The sequence below is a fragment of the Ochotona curzoniae genome, unplaced genomic scaffold (genome assembly GCF_017591425.1).
Source record: "Ochotona curzoniae isolate NIBS_2020 unplaced genomic scaffold, NIBS_Ocur_1.0 contig_832, whole genome shotgun sequence".
Classification (NCBI taxonomy): domain Eukaryota; kingdom Metazoa; phylum Chordata; class Mammalia; order Lagomorpha; family Ochotonidae; genus Ochotona; species Ochotona curzoniae.
Window position 1 is genome coordinate 8,308,614 of NW_024466580.1, and position 20,961 is coordinate 8,329,574.

Genomic DNA, 20,961 nt, shown 5'->3' on the forward strand with positions numbered 1-20,961 from the left:
CTGCAGCATCCAACAGCATGTGTGGGCGCTGGGTCTGGGGTGGAGGGTGGAGGGTGGGGCAAACTGGGCTAGGCTCCAGCATCCACTGATGTTCACGAGAGCCAGAATGGACCAGGTCACATTGCAGCCAGGTCTGGTGGTGGGCCAAGCTGGAATAGACTGTAGCATCCATTGATGAGAGCTGGAATGAGTACATGCCAGTTGGACTAGGCTGCAGTGTAGAACAATTGATTTGGATAATGTTTGTAGGAGGCAGTTGATTGGATATACAAAACAAAGAGATAACATCCAGGCAAGGGTGTGAAAACAATTGAGGGGTTCCATAGACAGGCTTATGGGAACTCCCATAATCTCAAGTCAACTCCCTGTTGTTGATATGTAAACTCCTCAAAGTCCCCTCATCCAATGTGAGCCTCAGTCTATAAAAACCTGATGCCATTAATAAATTTCAGCTATTGATCATCAGTCTGTAGTCCACATGTATGATTAGTGGCTCTATGCACTAAGTCCATTGCTGCCAGACAGCGAACACTGCAATACCCACCAATGAGTGCCAGGAATGGGGGGACTGACCAAGTCAGTCTTGGCAGCAATACCTACTGGCACACGTGAAATCTGTTGCTGGGAGAGGCCTGTTAGGACACAGCTCCTACTGGTGAGTATGGGAGGTGGGACTGGGAGCAGGCCACACCAGGCTGGGCTATAACACCCATTGGCATGTGTATTAGCTGAGTCTGGAGGCTTGTTGGGCAGGGTCAGTCCATAGCACCCACCAGTTCATTACCCCAGATGGGCTGCCTCTTCCACAGGTGACAGCTGGCACTGGGGGTGCAGGGATAGGCTGGGCTAGGCTGGGCTGGGCTGGGCTGCTGCACTTGCTTGTATGCATGAGAGCCAACATGGGTGCGCACCAGCCAAGTAGGCTATAACACCAGCCAGTAAGTGCCAGGACTGGGTGTGAGCCATGTCAACTGGACTACAATACTCCCTGGCAGGTGCAAGATCTGGAGCTGGGAATATGCTTGGCAGAGGAACTGTGGGCACTCTACTATTAGGTTATACCTCCTACTGGTGAGCATGAGAACCAGGGCTGGGGGTGGACCAGGCCCGATAAGGCAGTGGCACTGTTAGCATGCATGTGGGCCATGTCTGTGCGTGGGTCCGTCTCAGCTAAGCCACAGCACCTATCATTGAGCCTGGGAGCTGGATGGAATGCAAGCTGAATCAGGCTAAGCCATAGCAGAGGCTGGCACACACACAAATGGGTTGTTGGCAGGCCTGGTGGGGGTTATTGGGAATTGCCCCAACTAGGTCATGGCCTCCACTGGTATGCCTGAGGACCAGATCTGTGGCAGACTGGGTGGGCTGGGCCACAGAAAACATTAGTTTGTGTGAGATAGGGTCCTGGTAGAGCTGACCAGGCAGCTACATTCGCCAGTATGTGTAGTGGCTGGTGCAGGTGAGACAGATCAAACCTGATCCTGCATTGACTGACACACACAAAAGTCAAGTCAGGTCACCCCAGGTGAGGTTTCTTGGAGGACTCCCCAGCTGAACTCAGACCGCAGCCACAGGGAAAATCATAGGCTGTGTGTTCTGACCTGATTGGGCCTCCTCGGTTCCTAATGTCTGTGTGGTGGACAGCATGTCCAGATGCACACAGGGGACATGATATCCCAGCTCATCTAGGGGGTTGTTGACTGCCTTTTCAGAGGAGGGAAAGCAGAACAGATTTTCTCATCAGTGGAGCTACAAAACTAACAACTTCTCAGAACTATTAACACCACTCCAGTAGCACCCTCAGAACACTCTAACCCACTCGGGGTCTCTGAGGTGTCAAAGGACCATCCCCTATCCCCGGATGCTGATGTGGTTTGACAGTAAGGAGCAGCCTCACCCTCCGCTGCAGGCACAGGATATAAAAGCAAACGTGAACCATGTGTCCCACCCATCTTCCTCAATACTTGATCCTCCCAACTAGCCATGCATCCCTCTCAAGTATGTAAACAGTATTTAAAATTGTTTAAAAAAGGATCTCGGACCTGGTGCAATAGCATAGTGGTTAAGGTCCTAGCCTTGCACGCCTGGGGTCCCATATGGTCGCTGGTTCTAATCCCGGTGGCCCTGCTTCCCATCCAGCTCCCTGCTTGGGGCCTGGGAAAGCAGTCGAGGACAGCCCAAAGCTTTGGGACCCTGCACCCTCATGGGAGACCTGGAAAGAAGCTCCTGGCTCTTGGCTTTGGATTGGCTCAGCTCCAGCTGGTGTGGCCACTTGGGGAGTGAATCATCAGAGGATCTTCCTCTCTCTCTCCTCCTCTCTGTATATCTGACTTTCCAATAAAAATAAATAAATCTTTTTTTTCTTTAAAGGATTTCTCTGGTAGTCAAACAAATAAATAAAAGAAGTGTGGCAGCAGAGTAGATACTAGATTTATTGTAACAATTGTGATGCCCTCAGCCCACGTTGGAATATCTGAGTTCGATTCCCTGGTTTTAGCTCCTGATTCCAGCTGTTAATATAGACCCATGAGGAAACAGTGCTGATTGTTCAAGGAATGGGGTTCCTGCCACTCTGAGCGTACTGGATTAAGTTCCATTTCCCAGAGTCAGGCTGTGTCCTGCCCCAGCCAAAGTGAGCATTTGAGGGGGTGAACCAGCTCAGGGACTCACTCTCCCCATCTCTCAAGGAAACTGCAGCACGTGACCAGGTGTTCTGTCAGGGCTTCCAAGAGTGATCTGGCCTGTGAACAAATGCTCTGGATCCTCAGGGACGGATCGGTGTAGGATCTGCTGTCAGGCAACAGAGCTAGAACCCAACCCCCGTGAGTTTGGAGTCTTGTTGCGAGGCCGAGGGTAGAGGAATGGGCGTACAGCTTTTGGCAGCAGGTATGAGGAAGCCACTTCTGTGTCCAAAAATGAACACTCCTTAAAGTTGTTCAACAAAGGTCCAGGTAGTAAATACTTGAGACTTTGTAGATCATATGCACTCTGTTGGAAGAGACTCAAGTCAGCCCTTGTAACATGAAAGCAGCCAGAGATCATGTGAACGAATGAACAAGACTGTTCCAGTTTGAATAGGCTGTGGAACTTGAACTACAGGCAGATTTCACATGCCATGAAATATAGAATAGTCTGGTTAGATTGCTGTAACAAAACCACACAACAGACGTGTTTCCCACAGATCCGGGGGCAGGAGGTACAGAATCAAGGTCTATGGTCATACCACCGTGACACTGTCAGAGTACGCTCGGTCTCGTCTGGTCTCGGAAGCTAAGCAGGGTCAGGCCTGTTAGTGCTTGGATGGAAGTACAGACTCAGGTGTTGTCGGGTTGACTTTCTCCTGGGTTTGCAGAGAGTTGCCCTGGGCCCGCACATGGCCCTTTCTCTGTACACACACATCCCCGGCATCTCTTTCCCAAATTACATCAAGTCCTCACTGCCCTGACTTCATCTGACCTTAATCACTTCTTGAAGGTTCTGGCTCCATGCAGTCTCACTGGGAGTCAGGACTTGGGCACAGGAATTGGGTAGGGAGTATAAATCAGTTGCTAAACAACATTATCATTCAGATGCTTTTCTCCAACTGTTGAGAAATGTAAAAAGCATAATTTTATGCATCCTGCATGTGGTGGGCTGCATTTGACCTGCTGGCTGTAGTTTGGCTCTTACTGTTTCTAGTAAACCAGGCTTCCTTAAAGGGAAAAGAATGTGACACAGGAAATAATGATAATGAGGTTTGATTCAGGATGAGAGATGAAGAAGATCCATAAGCCTGTGGGTGTTGGGCGTGGGAGGGGGGAATGAAGCATCCCCGGGGCCCAGGCAGTGGCACTGATGCTGCAGTCTGGTCCTGTAGCAGACCAGGACTGCAGACGGCAGCTGGGGACAGCTGCGGAGATCCAAAGAAACCTTGCAATGTTCAGCACTGCTACGGTGGTTGGGGCAGTGGTGAAGGTTGAAGTTCTTCCTTTTTTGTGTGCTCTTAGGCCCTACAAAAGGATTAAGCATTTTTCAGGGGGCGTTCTCTGCCTGAGCAGTGTCCCTCAGCACCATGGCTGTGGAGGAGGAATTTTGCCTGAGGTTTGCATGGCCTGACAAGGTAGGCTTATGCAGCAACTGAACATGCCTAAAATGAACCTGACCTGTTCGTTTCAGGAAATTGATTCTCGGGGCCAGCACTGTGGCCTGGCGTTAAGCTGCTGTTTAAAATGATGACGTCCACATTAGAGTGCCAGAGTACTCCGACTCAGCTTCCTGTTAATGCGTCTGGGAGGCAGCTGATGATGGCTGAAGTACTCAGCTCCCTGCTGCCCACCTGGGAAACCTAGCTGGAATTCCTAGCTTCCGGCTTTGACCCTGTGCAGCCCCGAATACTGTGAGCATTTGAGGAACAAGGCAGCAGATGGAAAAGCTCCTTCCTTGGTCCCTTCTGTCTTGCTCTGCCTTTCAAAGAAATATCTATAAAAATCTTATAGGATGTATCTACATGTATTCAATATTTCTTTATTTGAAAGAATTACAGGGAAACAGGTGTACACATCATCCATTTGTGGGGAATTCCTCCTTCTCCACCACCCCACAAAATAGCCACAATGGCCAGGGCTGGGCCAGGCCCAAGACAGGAGCCAGAGGCTTCACTTGAGTCTCCCATGTGGATGGCAGGGGCCATCCTCTGTTGCTTTTCCCACGTCATTAGGAGAGGGCTGCATTGGACAATGAAGCAGATATACAAGAGAATGAGATCTTGCATCCACCTAATTCACTCCTCAGTGTTCTTAACCGCCAGAGTGTGCCAGTTCAAAGTCAGGAGCCTGGAACTTCCTCCAAGTTTCCCACTTGAGCGCTGGGTCCAAAACTCTAAACCATCTTCCATTGCTTTTTTCAGGCCTTTAACAGGAAGCTAGATGGAGGTGGAGCAGCCAAGACTCAGACCGGCACCCACAACTGGATCTCTTCTAATCCGGGGTCCTCAAGCCTGCTTATCTGAATTCCCAAAGCTCCTTTGAAGGATTCCAACCTTGTGCTCCTCACTCCCAGCTCCATCTGTTTAGCCTGCCCCTCTCCCAAGGGACCTAGCAGCGGAGAGGGGCTGACTTGGGAAACTGCTGCTGTGTGTCGCAGCAGTGGAAGTCTGTCTCTGACTTGCTCCCCACATTATTCCTTCTAAAACCTGGAGAATGGCCTTTCCACTTTAATCATACCACCTCTCCCGAGCACCCTCCGACTATGACGGGCTAGATCTGGACAATGGAGAGGCCTGCCTGAGAATAGGGTCCTGGGCAACTGCTCGTGCCACCAGACAGCAGACTCCAAAGCGAGTGTGCAGGCTGTCTTAGGTTCCGGCATCAGAGCAGTGGAGAACTGCTTGAACTGAACAGACAGATGGTGTCACCACTCACCCTTTCCAGTGTATTCATTTCATTTCTTTTTTTTTTTTTCCTGAGAAGTCTTTTTTTTTTTTTCTTTCAAGATTTTTTTTTATTGGAAAGTCAGGATTGTAGAGAGAAGGAGAGACAGAAAGAAGGGTCTTCCATCCACTGGGGCTGAGCTGATCTGAAGCCACAAGCCAGGAGCTTCTTCCGGGTCACCCATGTGGATACAGGATCCCAAGGCTATGAGCCATCCTCTGCTGCTTTCCCAGGCTACAGGCAGGGATCTGGAAGGAAATTGGAGCAGTCAGGACATGAACTGATGTCCGTATGGGATTCCGGCACATGCAAGATGAGGACTTTAGCCACTAGGCTACTGCACTGGTCCCTCAAGTGTTTTCTAAACCTGCTACTCTTGGCTGTCTGGGTGCTCTTAGCCAAGATGCTTAGTAGCAAAGACAGAAACATGGCCTTCCACTGGTGCTGTGTGAATCATGTCATGTGGGCATGCAGACAGGTTTCCCCCAGTTGGGGAAAGGTTTGCAGGCTCAGAGCAAGTCAAAGCAGTCAGGGCAATGCCATCCAGGATACAGGGCACCACAGGTGCCTTCAGATGCCAGCTGGCTGCAAGTTCAGGAGTTCCCACAGACCTCACAGATTGGCCTATTCCCTGGAATGAGTCCCCAAACTCAATAAAGTTCTATACTTACAATTATTGTTTTATTATATCAATAGAAGGATATATATTAAGAGCCAAAAAGGAGAAGCCAGGATGAGGTCTGAGAGAGTCCCAAACACGAAGCCACCATGTTTTCTGCTTGCAGAGCCAGAGCACAGTTCATTCTCTCTCTCTCTCTCTCTCTCTCTCTCTCTCTGCCCTCCCCCCCCCCCCCCCCCCCGTCTTTATCTCCCTCATGTCCTTAAGGCAGATTTACAGGGAAAAGTAAGGACAAAAGGGCTCTTCTATCTGCTGGCTCACACCCCAAATGGCTGCAATGGCCAGAGCTGAGCTAATCTGAAGCTGGAGCCTCTTCCAGGTCTCCCATGTATGTGCAGGGCCCAAGGACTTGGGCCATCCTCTGCTGCTCTCCCAGGCCATTAGCAGGGAGCTGAATCAGAACTGAAGCAGCTGAGACATGAACTAGTGCCCATGTGGGCTGCTGGTGTTACAGGTGGAGGCTTAACATACAATGCCATGGCACTGGCCCTGAGAATATGATCTTAATCAGTAATGCTTACATAGTACTGTGAAGCTCTTGCAAGTACTTTCACATGATTTACACCCAGACACACCCTAAATGCGCAGCTGACTCATGCCTCCTAGCCCGTCTCAGTACGTCTATATGCATGGATGTCTATATACATCCCAGACATGTTTAAATACATCAGAATCCCCACACTATTCATGTCACCTCTCCACAGCCCCTGCAGACTAACTCCTGCCTATAACATCTACTGAGCTCTTTAGCCACACCTAACTCACTTAGAGGATATACGCAGAATGTTGTTAAAAGATTATTTATTTTTAGAGGCAGAATCAGAGAGATCAAGATCTTTCATCTGTTAGAGCTGGGTTAGGCTGCAGCCAGGAGTTAGGAGCTTCTTCTGGGTCTCCCATGCAGGTGCAGGTATCTAAGCATCTGGGCCACCCTTCACTGCCTTCTCAGGCACATCAGCAGGAAGCTAGATTAGAAGTGGAGCATCCAGAACTTGAACCACCATCCATATGGAATGCCAACACTACAGGTAGTGCTTGACTAGCTACACCACAGCACTGTCCCCACTATAGCGCATCTTAATATTGCCTTCTCCGGGACTGTGGGTTTTGGGCAGGCAAGCACCCAGACTTTCATCTTTGTGCCTTCTGCCACCAATCCCTCCACTCATGAGCCCTCAAAGATCCCCAGTACTGGGTGGCCTAAGGAGAAATGCTCATATTCTGGAGCCAGACAGACTTGGGTTCAAGTCACAGTTCTGTCAACTCTTTGCTATGGCTGTGGGTCACTCACTGAATTCAGAGCCTCATCTCTAAAATGAGTATAATAATGTTATCTATAGCAGACATTTATTTTAAGGACCAATGAAAAAACCTTTAAAAATATTAAAGTTGGGCCCGGCGCGGTGGCGCAGTGGTTAAGGTCCTTGCCTTGCACTCCCGGGATCCCATATGGGCGCCGGTTCTATCCTGGCAGCCCTGCTTCCCTTCCAGCTCCCTGCCTGTGGCCCAGGAAAGCAGTCAAGGAAGGCCCAAAGCTTTGGGACCCTGCACCTGCGTGGGAGACCCGGAAGAGGCTCCTGGCTTCGGATTGGCATAGCATCGGCCGTTGTGCTCACTTGGGGAGTGAATCATCGGACGGAAGATCTTCCTCTCTGTCTCTCCTCTCTGTATATCCACCTTTCCAATAAAAAAATAATAAAAATAAATCTTTAAAAAAATAAATAAAATGTGTAATTAATTTTTTTTAGGATTTATTTATTTGAAAGGCACAGTTAGAGAGAGAGAGAGAGATCCCCCAGGTTGGCCATGAGTTGTGCCAGGCTGAAACCAGGAACCTAAAACTGCATTTAGATCTCCACATGAGTCAGGTGTCTAAGCACCTGGGTCATTTTCTGCTGCCTTCCCAGGTGCATTTGCAGGATCAGAAGCAAAGCAATCAGGACTCAAACCAGCACTCCCATGTTGGATGCCAATTTTGCACAGGCAGCAGCTTAAATTTGCTGCATCACCATGCCAGTCTCAAGATTTGGGGTTAGGATACTCAACCTATATACTAAGACCTAATTTTAGAATATTTTCATCTCCACAAACAGAAACCTCAAACCCATTTGGCATTACATTAATCTATCTTCTATCTGTCTGTATTCATAGATTTGTCTATTTGGGTATTGCATATAAGTAGAAGCATATAATATAGTGTTTGTGACTTTTCCCATTTATTAATTGTATGCTTTAACTTTGTTTAGATGCATGTCTAAGAGTAGAATTGCTGCAGCACATGACAACTTTAACACTTTGTACGTTCCCAAGCAACTATTTTGTTACTATTTTAAATGAAGAATCCTGTTAATGTTGGAAGATTTAAGAGGAGTTGGAAGGAGCATAAATAGACACTTTGCCCACACAGAATATAATTATTGAACACGGGGGGAAAACTAAACATCATTAACAATCAAGACATAAAAATTAAAACAAGGACACAATTATATAACTACTAAAATCTCTACAAAACCTCTATAATAGCAAGCAATGTGTGCTTACATAGCGGCAAGATTTCTACATAGAAGGGTACAGAGATTCGCATGGTTTTTGTGCAAACATGGCATGCAAACAGGTGAAACATTCTGTGTATACTTTTCAACAAAGGGATAGAGATGTTTTAGAAATCTTGGAAATGAGGAACTAAAATACACAGTTGAAAGTCTCAATCACAGATTATCACGCAGCACATAAGGAAAAGTCTGGATTTGAAGACAGATCTTACGACGTACCCCGGAGCAGAATGAAAAATAAAGCAATGAAGACAGGCTCTAAGATCTTTGGGACACTAGTTTTGTTTTGCAAATATTTTAGAGCTGGAGATTGAACAATAGTTTTTTTTTTAATATATATATTACATTGCATTATGTGACACAGTTTCATAGGCTCTGGGATTCCCCAACCCCTCCCCGCACCCTCCCCCTATGGTGGATTCCTCCACCTTGTCACTGTATTACATTTCAAATTCAGTCAAGATTCTTTCATTGCAAATGTATACCAAGCATAGAGTTGTTGGGACACTATTAAAAGAACAGCTATTCAAGTTTGGAGGGAGGGAGTCCCATTGGAGAAATTTTTTTCTTTTTTTAAGCAGACACCTTACAAGCCAGGAGGGAATGGAATAACCAAAGGTCAGCTCTGAAAGAAAGAACCATCCACCATGAACACTCTCCCCAGCCAAACTGTCTTTCAGAAATGGAGAGATAAAGACTTTTCAAAATAAGCAGAAACTAAGAAATTCATCCCTACTGGTTCACCTTGCAAGAGATATTTAAAGAAATAACACCCAGAAATAGAAGAAAGACAATTACTATACTGCTATGAAAACATGGACAGTTTAAATTCACCAGAGGGCCCAGTGCAGTAGCTGGTGGCTAAAGTCCTAGGCTTGCATGTGCCAGGATCCTATATGGGCGCCAGTTTGTGTCCTGGCTGCTTCATTTTCCTTCCAGCTCCTTGCCTGTGGCCTGGGAAAGCAGTCAAGAATGGCCTAAAGCTTTGGGACTCTGCACCCACGTGGGATACCTTAGAAGAAGCTCCTGGCTTCAAATCAGCTCAGTTCTACTTGTTGCAGTCGCATGGGGAGTGAACTAATGGCTGAAAGATGTTTCTCTGTGTCTCTCCTTCTTTGTGAATCTGACTTTCCAATAAAAATAAATAAACATTTAAAAAGATTTACTTGTTTATTTGAAAGGCAGAACTAGAGAGAGGGAGAGAAGGGGAGACAGAATTCTTCCATCCTCTGGTTCATTCCTCATGTGGCCCTAACAGTCAGGGTTGGGCCTGGCTGAAACCAGGAGCTTCATCCAGGTCTCCCATGGGAGGCACCCTAGGAATCATGTACTTGGGTCATGTACTGCTGCTTATCAGCTCGACGGAAAGTGACACAACCAGGACTGGAACATGAGTTCATATGGGATGCCAGTGTCACAGGCAGTGGCACAATGCCAGTTCCACTATTAACAGTCCAGAAACCACCAGGCCACAAAGAAGAATGATAATAGAAGAACAAAGGGTATTCAAAGTCAAACAGAATGACAGGATGAGATCTTTACTTATCCATAAAAACCGTGAATGCAAATGGACTAAATTCATTAGTTAAAAGCACAGAATGGAATAAAAAAAAATGCAAGGCCCAACAACATACTGCCTACAGGAAACTCACTGCTCCAATAAAGATACACAGGCTGAGAGTGAAAGGATGGGAAGAGACTCTATGCAAATTACAGCCATGCAAACAGAATGACTGTTACAACAATAACAAAACTATAGGGCCAGCATTGTGGAGCAGCGTCTTAAGCTGCTGCCTGCAATGCGAGCATCTCCTGTGTGTGCCGGTTCATTTCCTGGCTCCTTCAGATCTGATGCAGCTGCTGCTCTGCTGCTAACATGCCTGAGAAAGCAGCAGAGGATCACCCAAGTGCTAAGGCACCTGTACCTACGTGGACGATCTGGGAGAAACTCCTGGCTCTTGGCTTTAGCCCAGCCCAGCTCTAATAGGCGATCTCTGCCTCTGTCTTTCCTTCTCCCTGTAAACTCTGCCTTTCAAGTAAACGAATCTACGAACAACAGCAACATTCTGTGCATCTCCACAAACGTGAGATGGGAGAAGGCAAACAACTCGGCAGGTGTTAGAGGTGGGAGTTAGCCTGCAGAGCCGACCTACTGCCAATGCAGCTCTCTGCTGATGCACCTGGGGAAGCAGTGGGAGAGGAATCAAGTGGATGGACTCCTGCACCCACATGGGAGACCCAGATGAAGTGTCTGGCTTGTGGCTTTGTGGCTCTGGCCTTAACCATCCCTGAGTCATTGCAGCCTTTTAGGGAGTGAGCAAGCAGCTGGAAGACCTCTCTCTGTTTTTCCTTCTCTCGCTCTGCAACTCTGCTTTTCAAATAAATGAAACTAATCTTTTATAAAATCATAGTAAATACACGTGATGAAAGTAAAGAGGAAACCTGCTTCGACTGTTGAAAAAAATATTAATGGGCCCGGCACGATAGCATAATGGTTAAAGTCCTTGCCTTGCACGTGCCAGGATCCCATATGGGCACCGGTTCTAATCCTGGTGGCCGTGCTTCCCATCCAGCTTCCTGCTTGTGTCCTGGGAATGCAGTCGAGGATGGCCCAAGATCTTGGGACCCTGCACCCACGCAGGAGACCCAGAGGAGCTCCTAGCTCCTTGCTTCGGTTTGGTGCAGCTCCAGTCATTGTGGCCACTTGGGGAGTGAACCATCAAACAAAGGATCTTTCTGTCTCTCCTCCTCTCTGTATATCCACCTTTCCAATGAAAATAGATAAATCTTAAAAAAAAAAATACTAAAAACAACCATTTTAAAGTCTGGGATGGAAGATCCTCCAAAAAAACAAATTAGATCTATTACAAAATTCAGATATCCCACTTCTGTGAATGCATCTACAGGAAATGAAATCAGCACATTGAAGAGGAAACCTACACTCCCATGTTCATTCTGGCACTATTCACAATTGCCAAGAAATGGACCCACATCAGGGTGCCTGGGATGAAGTTCTGCTTCCACTTAGAATCCAGCTTCCTGCTACCACACCTGGGAGGCAGCAGATCAGGATCCAAGCAGTCAGGGCCTTGCCACCTGCAGGGGAGACCCAGATGGAGTTCCTGGCTACTGGCTTCTTTCTGGCCTACCCCCAGATGTTGCAGACAATTGTGAGTTCCTGATTCTGGCCCATTTTGCTTTTCTTTTTCTTTTTCCTTTCTTCTGTTTTCTTCTTTCCTTTCATCTTCTTTCTTTTTTTCTTTCCTTCATTTCTCCAGTTTTAACTATTTTTATTTGAAGGGCAGATTTACAGAGGGAAAAGGTCTTCCATTCTCTGGATCACTCCCCATATGGCCGCAATAGCCAGAGCTGAGCTGATTGGAAGCTGGGAGCCAGGAGCCTCCTCTGCATCTCCCATGTGGGTGCAGGATCCCCAAGTACTTGGGTCATCCTCCACTGCTTTCCCAGGCCACAAGCAGGGAGATGAATCAGAAGTGGAGCAGCCAGGACACCGTGCCCATTTGGGATACCAGTGCTTGAAGGTGGAAGATTAGCTTGTTGAACCACAGCGCCAGCCCCAGCCCATCTTTCTGATTGGAACTATCCAGTGTGTGAAATGGATTATCAATGTGGTTTTGACTTGCATTTCTCCAGTGAATGGTGCTGAACATCTTTCTGGTTTTTTTTTTTTTTTTTGGCCAATTGTGTACATTGTTTGGAGAAATGTTTATTTGCATATTTTGCCCAAGTGCAAATTCGGTTATTGGTCTTTTTTTCTTAGGTTAAAAGAGCTCTATATGCATTCTGGATACCAATCATATCCTAGATGCCTTGTCAGGAGCCGTGTACTATAGCCACACTGAAGCCATTTTGAATATAGAACTGTGGGCCAGTGGAAAACCCTCAGCTGGCTAGATGCTTGGGAAAGAAGTTATGAAACTAATCACACGCTTAGCTTCCATTGTTTTTAGCAACTGTTTTAGAATGTGATTTATGCTATACCTGCTGACATCTTGTTACTGATTACCTATGCTATTGTTGATATGCTGGTTACTATTGTGGATATGGTGGCTGCTCAAGAACAATCGGTCTGGAGACCATGGCTTGCGTCCTAGTTTCTCCTTTCCTCCCTGAGCCTTAGTTACTGAAGAATATAAAAACCCTCAATTAAAATCAATAAACTGACAGCTTGATCAGACATCCTGTCTTGCTGTCCATTCTTCGTGTCTCTTGTCTCCCAATCTCTCCTAGGTGGTTGCGACCCCCGTTGACTGTCCTGCTGGACAGGACAATGCCTTATTTGCTAATATTTTCTGCAGATGGTCGCACTCCACACTTTTTTGATGCTACAATTTCCTCCCTGAAAGTCACGTAATTCAGCGTAGTCCAGTTTATTTTCCTTTTGCTTTTGATGACATGAGTGAGAAACTATCACCCAATCCCACATCGTGGCGATTCACTTTTAGATTTTCTTGTAAGCATTTTCTAGGAGTAGGCGTTGTGGCTTTATAATGAGTTAAGGTGCTCATATTGCAGTGCTTGGGATTAAGTCCTGCCTCAGCTACCTGGGCGGTGGCAGATTCCGATCCAAGCTCAAGTTCCTGCTACCTGAGTGGGCGACATGAAAGGAGTTCCTGGCTTCTGGCTTCTCTCTGGCCCACGCCTGAATGCTGTAGGCACTATGGAGGGCCACAGCAGCTGGATGATGCATCTTTCCCATTCTCTCTCTCTCTTTCCGTTAAATAACAAATAAATAAATGTAAAATTGGAAAATATTTTACACTGAGTTTTTTTTTTTTTATTTTATTCTGTTTAGATCTTGAGTCCACTTGTGTTAATTTCTGGGTACAGTGTAATGAAGATATCAACGGGAGTAGCCAGCCATTCCATGCATCGTCTGATGAAATTGCTCTTTCTTTCACAGGTGGACTTGTGTGTGTGTGTTTTAAGATTTTATTTTACTTTTATTGGAAAGTCAGATATACACAGAGGAGGAGAGACGGAGAGAAAGATCTTCCATCCACTGATTCAATCCCCAAGTGGCTGCAGCTGTGCTGATCTGAAGCCAGCACCAGGAGTTTCTTCCAGGTCTCCCATGCGGGTTCAGGGTTTCAAGGCTTTCAGCTGTTCTTGACTGCTTTTCCAGGCTACAAGCAGAGAGCTGGATGGGAAGTAGGGCCTCCAGGAAACGAACTGCTGCCCAAATGAGATCCCAACGTGTGCAAGGCAAGGACTTTAGCTGCTAGGCTACTGTGGTGGCCCCTACAGGTGGAATGATTTTGACAGATTTCCATGTTCACAGGTTGCATTGGCTTAAACACAATTATTTAGAATGTCCTAGGGCTCAGTTGTGTTAAGGGGAACACGGTGAAATGCATTTTCTCTTTTGACCACCAGAGGGGAGCAGTCACCCAGACTTTGTCCCACTCCTGACTCAAAAAAGTGACTGCAGATTTTAATCAAACACCCTCTACCAGAGCTGTTCTCTGTCTTTCTCTAACCTCCCGATAACCCTAACTTCAGCTTCTCTGGCATTGTAAATCTTGCTCTCCCACATATTTGACTCACCGAAATCCAGATATTCTTGTCTTCTCGGGGAGGAGTGAAGTAGCAGGTTGTGCCTGGAACTTCTCAAGTGAACTTGAAATTGGACCTGATTCACAGACAGACAGACAGACAGACACACACACACACACACAGAGTTATAAAGTAATTAGGCTTCTTGTTATTAAACTGTGGGGAGTGTAAGCAAACAAGCTGCAAGGATCAAAAGCCCGGTGGGAGCACGCACACACACATCCACCCTCGCTCAGCGAGAACATCATTAGTCTGGAGTGGGAGAGTTGCTATCTCCTGTGGCTCAGAGCCTTGGGCTGAGTGTCAAGTGTGACTGGGCTCACTCACTGTGCATGTCTACATTTTATTTTTTGCCTAAATTGAACACAGACCGACGCATCCTTGTTTACAGCGTAGTAGAGGGGAAATCAGGACGATTGCTCGGAAGTCTGGGCGGCATGTTTGCGAGGTCCTTCCTTGTCTCCTCCCTGGGTCTTGAGTGACCCTGCCTGGGCTGGCTTCCTGCCTTGTCTCCCTGCAGGACCTTCTGTGGCGCCCACGGCCTGCCTGACATGGATCTTAGAGCCCTCAGGTACTGCATCCCTGCGCACCTCCCGCCTCCTGCATCCCAGTGTCATGTTCCTTTCTCCCAGAACCCGTGTTGCTATTACCGACTGCCCATCAGCAGCTCCATGGAGCACGAATGATGATCAAGGACCATCCAGGTTGTGGAGCAAGTACAGGAATCCTTGTTACCTATGATGTGGGGCATGAGGTCAGTGCAGGGGGACGGATGGGGTGGGCACAATCTCCTCTGCCATCACAGGTTGCTGGGAATCTACCAGCTTTGCTTCCTGACCCCTCTCCTCTCGCTGCACTCGGACTCATCCTCCTCCACCCTGGCCCTAGCATGCCCTGGGAGGCCCCTTTGGACTCCGCATCCCAAGCCTCCAGCCAATGTCCTAAATGGTTCTCGGTAGCCAAGCGCCTCCCTCTGCCCACGTCATCAGTGGAGGAGCTTTACAAGGCAGGTGGTCATGACTTCATGCACCAGATAGCCTCTTCTCTGAGTTGCATAGAACGTTCCCCTGGGAATCAGGGAGGCCCGAGGATGGCCTTACCCACCTGCAGTTTCAAGGAACTTCCCAACGACTAAGGGCTTCTGGCCTCAAGGATGAGGAAGACGGAATAAGACCAGAAAGGGAGGGAGACGGAAGCAGGTGGGGACGACAAGCATCATTGCTGCCTCAAGTTCCCTGCAGATCTTGCTCACTCTCTCTCTCTCTCTCTCTCTCTCACACACACACACACACACACACACACACACACACGCACAGCCTCCTCCAAGTCGGGCCTGAAAGGCTGCCAGTTCATCCTGGCCAGAGTCAGGGAGTCTGGCCTTTTTCCTGTCTAAGGTTACAGGATTTTCCAAAAGTTTTGTTGAATTATTTTCTGGAGTTCTAAACCATATTTACCCCCTGTTGTCTTCCTTCTTTGGCCTAGGGAGATAAGTCCAGGGGAGGAGGCAGAGAGACCTGAGGGCCTGAGATCTTAGCCAATGCCAGCTCCTCCTACACTTCCTCCTAGGAGAAACCCCGAGACCTCAGGACAGTACTCACAGCATCCAACATTGGCTGCTACGTGGAGCCTCTTCAACGTACTTGCTTGTTTACAGCTTGATGAACAATATCCAACTCCTTCTCATTTTCACTTCCGTGTCACAGCCTTTTGCTCCTGGCTCCTGATGGTGTCTGTTGATGTCCTGAGGTCACACCTGGACTTGGCAGAAGCAGCTTGGAACCCAAGTCTGTCCAGCTTTGGAGCCCTGCACAGGGTAGGAGGTGTGGCGTCTCTGTACCTACATTTTCTCCAGTGGGCCAGGTGTCTTACAGGTCAACAAAGAAATCCTAGCTGTCGTCTTTCCAGCCTCCCCAGCTCAGATCCAGGCCAGGATGGGCAGCAGTTCCATGCACAAAGCCACCAAGTGGGAGTAAGTCTTGATGGCAAGCTGAGCATCTGTTGCAAAGTTGGAGGTATAAGGGAGCTACCTTCTTAATCATTTGTTTGAGAAGGAGACTGACTCAATATTTGGATGCGGCTTGGAAACAAGGCTTCCTAGAAGGCACTGGGGTGTGGAGCCCACATCGTTCTGCCAATGCTTGGGCTGGGAGGGCCTCTCCTTCTCACCCTGAGCCTCAAGTGGTACCTCTGAAGTCAGACTCAGCTGTGGACAGGGTCACCCTGTCTCCAGCCCCTCTCTTTAGCTGGCTCAGGGGTACACATTCCCTATGGCATTCCATGGTTGCCCCTCTTGGGTTCTGTGCCTGAAGCTCTCTTCTTATAAATAACCCAATCAGAGAGGGTAAAGGCCCATCCTAGCGGCCTCATTTCAACCCAACTTCAGCATTAAAGGGCCTGGCTCCTGTTTGTTTTTATTTTGCTGTGCTTTTAAGATTTATTTGTATATTTGAAAGGCAGAGAGAAGAGAGAGCAATTCACTGACACACTCTCAGTCACAACAGCCAAGGCTGGGCCAGGCCAAAGCCAGGAGCTAGGAGCTAGGAGCTAGGAGCTAGGAGTCAAGAGCTAAGAGCCAGGAGCCAGGAGCCAGGAGCCAGGAGCCAGAAGGAGTTTCTTCCAGATCTCTCATGTGAATGCAGATTTTCCAGGCACTTGGGTCATCTGCTACTTTCCCAGGTACATTAGAAGGTAGCTGGATCAGAAGCGTAGCAGCCAGGATTCCACCTGGGGCCCATCTGAGATGCCTGCATCACAGGTGGGAGCTTTCCCTGCTGCCACCTTGTCTCTGAAAAAAGTCACATTCTAAGGGCCAGGATTTCACATGAGATTGTGGGGGACATTGCCAGAGGCTCACACAGCCAGGCTGTGGTGAGCCCACCTTCTTGCGTAGGCATGCTGTTGCCACTGATTAGAAAAGCAGACTTAGATTCCTACCAAGTTTTCTGGTGAAGAGAGGTGGCAGGGTTCTCCCCTTGCGGGCCACAGAGTCTGTTTCTGAAGAGTCCCAAGGGGAGTGAAGACCAGCCATGTCTAACAGTATCACTTGGATTGCAGTTTGGGGGCAAACAGAAGAGGAAATGTGAAGGAAAGGGGATGAACTCTTCCCGCTGTGTGCTGAGAGCAGAGTCCCAGCCAGGTACCTGCAAGCCTTGACTTGGGAGTCATCAGGTCGTACCTGAGCCTTGGGAGAGGCTGTTGAGTAGCAGCCAGAGTTGCTTCGGGAATAGTCTCAAGAATAGGGAGGAATACAGGTATTCCTCGCAGCAGGATTGTCCTGCAGGGATGGAGCTGCAGAGAGAGAGAGAGAGGCCCTGGGCAGGGAACCAACTGGCAGCCCCAAGACTGCAGCCTGGAAGCAGGAAGATGCCAGGGGCAAGTGGCATCACCCACTGCTCCTGAGGCTGCAGGTCCTCGAGCACTTGCGGATGGTTTGAGGCTGCTAGCAGGAAGCCAAGCTCTTTGGCTCCTGGTTTGAAGCTAGCTGCCCCTCTAGCCCTGTCTCCCTGTTCTGACATTGTTCCTTTCCCTAAGGCAATTGGAGTGGGAAGAAAAGGGGAGGGTTGAGGTTTCAGGGGGGAAGGGGAAGAAGCTCTTTCCCCGTCCTCTGAAGCGCCCAATGTCACTCATCCCTGGGCAATTTAGCTGCCATCAGGGCCTGCTATTTGGCACAGAGATATGGGAAGGGGAGATCAGAGCAGGAGGGCGGGCAGAGGGGACACGGGAGGCTTTGTTTCTGGCGCCTGCCTCCCACAAGGGAGGGGCAGTGTGCCTCACAACCTATCTGGCAGGCAGCCTTGGGTTGAGGCAAGGAATTAAGCTGTCCTCGCCTCCCCAGCATGAATGACGGCCTGGGGGGCTGTGACAAGAGCTGTCAGGGCTGCTATCCTGTCCCAGGAATCGTTGAAAAGGCAGGCTGCTCAGGATGCCTGGGAAAGAGAGCGGGGGTCCAGGCCCGCTTGGGGGAGGGGGCAGTGGGAACACAAGCACCTTTGTGCACCTGATTCCTCCTGCTCCGGGCTGCTTCCTGTGGCAGGGCAGAGGGGTCCGAGCTTCTCCCGCCTCCCTGGGAGTCTAGAGCCGCACCTCTGAAGTGCATAGTAAGCACCCCCACCCTCACCCCTGCCCTAGCACCTGCTCTGGGCTGGATACTGAGCATCTCTAGAAGGCGCATCCTGGAAGGGGTTCCAGGAAGTTCATAGAGGACAGGAGCGAGCTTCACAGTGTCACAGGTGACAAGCAGAAGCAGATCTCCTAGCACCAGTGGGTGCCTGCCCCAATCAGAGAGGAGTGAAAATTATGGAAGACCTGACCTTCCCTGGCCCAGAGCCTCCCTGGGCCACACAGCCTGACTACTCCTGTCCCGCCCCCAATCAAACAGAGCCCTGCCTGGACCACAGCCCGCTCATTCCCAGATCATTAGGCCAGGTACTGCAGCAGCATGGGGCCACATGTGGCTGTGCCAACAGCAGGCACCTCCTCCTCCCAACCGCTGCCTTGTTAGCAGCCCGTGGGTCCTGTCCTGGCGGTAAAATCCTCATCCATAGCTCTCTCTACCTCCTCTAATTGCCTCGTTATTTCCCTGGAGCCCAGATCCTCCCACCTAACCAACTCCAGCTCTGCCTCTGGCTTGTCCTAACATCATCTGGTATAAACTCTGGGCCCCGGGCTGGGTTGCTAGTGCTCCAACCATGAAGCCCCTAATTCACAAGGGGAGCTTTGCATGAACCTCGGCCCTTACCTTGTTGGTGCTTTGAGACCCGGCGAGATAGAGAACCCTCTCCAGCCAGCACGTGTCTATTGTGCCTGATATCATCTGAAGTTAGGAACAGAGGATATGGGTTTGCCATCTGGGGGATGAAAATGGAGCGAGGAGTCAGGTGAGGCCTGGCTTGGGGTCACTTCACTCACTCATCCTTTGCTCAGGGCTCCAGGTTCTAGGCTGGGTTTAGGTGGACATTTGGACTACATGGCAGCGAGTCCATGTGGCAGGTACATAAAGAGGGAATGCATCCAGATGGCCACAAGACCCCCAAGGAAACCCAGTTCAACCTGGAGGGGAGAGGGAGGGGAGCTCAAAGGATGCCTGAGTTTTCTGGGTGGAGGGCAGAAGAGGGCTGTCCACGGAGCCAGCAGTGTGGCTTATGGATGGCTCCTGCGGGTGAGTTTAGAGTTGTCACAGAGTAGAGGTTTGGACCCGAAGGATGATATTGGAGATGGGCAGGCAAGGGAGCTTGTACTGTCAGCTGCATGGAGACAGGTACTCAGGGAGCTTAGAGCTACAGGACCCCAGAGACCTGTGCCACCCTGGGCACAGGTGCCACCCTGGGCTGGCGACTGATGGGATTACAGCTGCCAGGCAGGAGGGAAGCCACTCCTCAGCTCCAAAGCTCCCAGAAACCCCCTCCCACTGGCTCTTCTTGCATCTGAGCCCCCTGGAAGGGGCAGAGAGAGTTAGTTTGACTGGCTGGGTCTCAGGGTCCCCTTGTGCCTGGCACTCCATAGACAACCTCCTGGGCCTCCCCGGCTGGGCTGGCCTCAAGGTCATTGTCTGCACCTGGGTCCTCAGCGAGTACAGGAACATCTGGGAGGGGGCAGTTCATTCCTCACTCCTAATCCCAGATGAAAGGAGGTCAAAAATTCTCATCTCAGGATCAAGCTCCAAGGTAACCAGTTAAAGTCTCCGTCTACGCCAGGGTGGGGAACGTCTGGTCCGCAGGTCCTAGAAAGCCCATGGCGTCGTTTGGTTTGGCCCTGCCAAAGGCCAAATGTGCAATAAATGTACAGCAGGTTCATTTTCAAGTTGGAAATTTTGCAGGGCCTGAGGGACAAAGTTACAAGCATTGACCACTGGTCGACGTCATCCTTTCTTGCATGGCGTCCCTGTCTCAATGCCTATAGGTCTTCACTCAGCACATGTGCCCTATGCCTGTCTCCTTTCCGTTTAGGTTCTCAGCTTCTCTGCTCTCCTGCTCTCTCTCTCTCTCTATATATATATATGCTACTCCCCTCTATTCAGCTTCTCTTACCTGCCCTGGACAGCCCTATGGGATTCTCCACTGTGTTCATCTGGGTGGCCGCTTCAGTTCCATGCTCTCCCCAGACCCCTCATTTTCACTGGGGAAGACCAATGGCTGGGGTGCTCACAGAGGGGTCCACTGAGACCCCCAATCTTGTGTGAGCAGGCTGGGCGACAGGCAGAGGCAAGGAGCTAAAGCCTCATTCCCCTCACCCTGTCCCAGCCTGAGGACACTGCAGAGGGAACAGTGCTGGCTTTGCTCTGGTGTGTCCAAGCTGTGATGGCAGGAGAGGTGAGGGGAGTCCTAGGACTGGGGTCCCTGGACTGTCCCTGACCATGGAGCTGCCCTGTCAGTGTTCATGTGATCTCCAAAATAAATCTTGCTGGTCCCTCAACCTCCCGCTGGAGCCCTCCAGGAGAGAAGGTTGCCCCTCCCCTAGGGGGCTCAGCCCTGTCCCAAGTCCCAAGAGGCAGGACAGACCTTTTCTGGGGTGGGAGAGTAGAGGGGGACTCTGGAAGAGACATGGATTTCTGCCTGCCAGAGTTCTGAGGAGGACCTTAAGGCTGGGAGGCTCTCAGTGCTTGGGGGAGAGAAAAGTGCAGTGGTGTCCTCACCGCTCAGAGCAAACAACCAGGGTCTAGACTCCAAACCCTGGCCTCAGAGGCCGCTCTGTGGCCAGCTGTCATCTCTCCCGCTCCCCCTCTCAGGAGAGTCACCAGTCCTATGGC